This window comes from Adiantum capillus-veneris, chromosome 17 (assembly GCF_014529385.1).
Source record: "Adiantum capillus-veneris isolate H3 chromosome 17, ASM1452938v2, whole genome shotgun sequence".
Lineage (NCBI taxonomy): Eukaryota > Viridiplantae > Streptophyta > Polypodiopsida > Polypodiales > Pteridaceae > Adiantum > Adiantum capillus-veneris.
In genome coordinates, this window is record NC_140947.1 from 61,449,392 (window position 1) to 61,452,265 (window position 2,874).

Genomic DNA, 2,874 nt, shown 5'->3' on the forward strand with positions numbered 1-2,874 from the left:
TCATGAGCCATGCCTCTCTGAATCCACAACAACTAATGTGTGTCTCTAAGTGCCTAGCTGGATGATTTTCTTTTTACTGTGTAAGTTTTAGGAGTTTACTGATAATGTAGCTAATAGAGTAAATATCTTGGCTTGCAAATAATCTTACTGCCTCTTTGCTGAAGCACACAGGCACCAACCAAGGTTGTTTTTCCTTGCATGTATCTATGAACTCGTGCTAATGCTTTGCAGCATATGATGTGTGCAACAAGGTTTTGACCCTTGTTGAGTTTCTCCAACCCCCAATGCCTGCATACACAGCATCTGTGCTTTTTGAGAAATGAAGTAGTACATTTTCGATCTCAAGATTGTTGTGAAGGATGTCCCTTGAGTGAATGAAGTGCATCGTTTGAAGCAAAACTGAAACAATGTGAAATACATTTCTTCGGATGCGATCCAAACTCCTACCATCTTCCACAACATGTGGTAAGTCTTGAGGAGGAGGAATTTTCTTGTTTGACTTAGCTGTCCCACATCCATCCTTTCAAGCTTCCTCCATTCCACAGGGGGAAAACTATAATTGGTTGAACTTCATCTCGACATAGGCCCATCGCGCTTACAATTCCATGATGAGTAATTGGAAGGAAAGTGGTCTCTAGTGTTGCATGCGCATCCAACGTTTGGTTGCTTTAGGCTGTATAGATGATCTTATCTATGTTTTCTCTTTTGGATAAGTTCCTATCTAAGACTTGGCACTTTTCCACAGTTTCGAAAGAGCATGCTCCAAGGCACGTTGTGCTTCTGGTAGGAAAAATATTTGTGTGTGCTCAAGCTGGAAAATGAGAGGTGCCCTAGCTCGGAAGTGGCTGCTTGAAAGCAATTATTGGAGTTGTAAACCTACTCTATGTCTGCACTCTTGCTCTGCCTATGCTTTTTACTCCGCCCGTGTTGTTGAGCATCGTATAATTGTTCTACTAGTGATATTTTTGAGGAAATGTAATCTCTTTCTATAAAAGGTTTTTCTAGCAGCTTGATTGAGCACCTGATTTTTCCTAAGGCCTCTACACACTCATTTTGTATAAATTTGTTGCTCACCAAAGGAGGCTCGAGCTGTAAGAGTGGGTATGAATTAATATCCCAAACTAAAGGTACAACATGGTCGATGACTATCTTGCCTTGGGTTGAAAAGCTGATATGTAGTTCCTCTTTTGATAGTTGTAGCAAAAACCGGAGCATTGTCATGATAAGAAAATGTCGTTCGAGTTTTTCAATATAAAATCATCGGTTTGTATCTATTTTATGAAATCAAGTATGCACTTTATTGAACAAGGTACAAAAATGAAAAATTTTGATGTATATATTGTTGCATTTACCATGGGCCCAACTGAAGATTGAGCATTGTCACATAATTTTTCATGTTTTCCCCACCTGAAGCTGTTTGCTTATATTTTCATTTGGATAAGTTCCTATCTAAGACATGAAAACATGATTTTTCATGTTTTCCCCACCTGAAGCTGTTTGCTTATATTCATTCACTGAAGTTTAGTCCAAATCTTAGCACTAAGTAAGAGTATCTTCTTCTAGTAACTCTCTTTGGACTATGCATTGATATATTGAAGGACACAAATCTTAGATAAATGTATGAAGAAAGTATTGAAGAAGTTGTTATTAGAAATGTTGTGATTGTACTTTTGCTATATGCAGACAACAAAGCACATATCCAAAGATCTATGAAATTTAAATGACAGTAGTGGTTAACGCACCACTCAAGAGTCATAATCTTCATAGCCACAACAAGATTATTTTCCTTGAACTTGGTGAATGAATAGAAGTAGACACAGATAGTGATTTTATTTTAGGGAAGCCTATACCCTAAATTATTAAGTCTAAAGTTGGACTTTGATGTATGAAGCTTTGAAAAAAAGAGGCATAGTAGTAGCACACTAAGATATAGCTTGGATCTCTCTTTGGGGCTATATTCGATGTGCTAAAGCACGTATTTTTTAGCCAAATGTATGTACAAAATAGTAAATATTTTTTTATTAAAAATGTTATTATTGTGGTTTTGTTGTCTGTATTTGATTCATGCTTAAATAAATACACAAAATCTCATGACTAGTTTGGGAGACCTTTGTTTACATAGTGAGTTGATGATGAGCGTCTCAAAGACAAAGGCTACATTAGACGTAAACATAATGTGTGTGTGTGTGTGTGTGTGTGTGTGTTTTTTTTAGCAAATGTGAAAATATCAAAGATTGGATTCTTAAGAAATATCTCTTTTGACAATAAAGTGATAGCTTTGGTATCTCCATTTGGAAAGATCTTGAAAATGCTCAAAATTATTTATCTTTCTTTTAACACCAATGCACTGCAAGTATGACTACGCTTAATGAGGCCTCAAAAAAACTGATTTGGTTAGAAAAATGTGCACTTAGTACCTTTCTCTCCCTTTTGTAGCCGGCAATGATTGGTTTCTTCTTGCATGTCTTACAACGTGGCTGTGTTGTAGATCTGTATCTTTTTTTCCCCCAAAGAGCACCACATCAAGGAACGCTAAAGTAGATGTATTATGACTTTGGGGACGCAATGTAGTGATCTCATAGTCGCTTAGCTTCTGGAAACTGCTACAAGAGGTTTGTACAATAGGTGCTTTATATGATCAAGTGTGTGGCATTGAGCATGGTGGTTCTTGCTACATCAAGGGCTCTGAGCGGAGTCTTGGTAGATATATGCAAGCTTACTACAACTTAACTAGCTACATTCCACTTCTTGATTAGAGTATCCTTGTTCATGGATGCATTGTGTAGCTTGGTTTGGGATTTTTCTCTATGGTCTCACTATAATTTTTGTAACACTAGAATGGTAACCTAACAGGACATAAAAGTGTCCTTTCAA

General features: G+C 37.0%; 1 pseudogene; it reads right to left on the reverse strand.

Annotated features, from left to right (window-relative positions):
• Positions 1–500: 500 nt before the first annotated feature.
• LOC147437352 (uncharacterized) lies at positions 501–2,463 on the reverse strand (annotated as a pseudogene).
• Between the last annotated feature and the right edge of the window lie 411 nt (positions 2,464–2,874).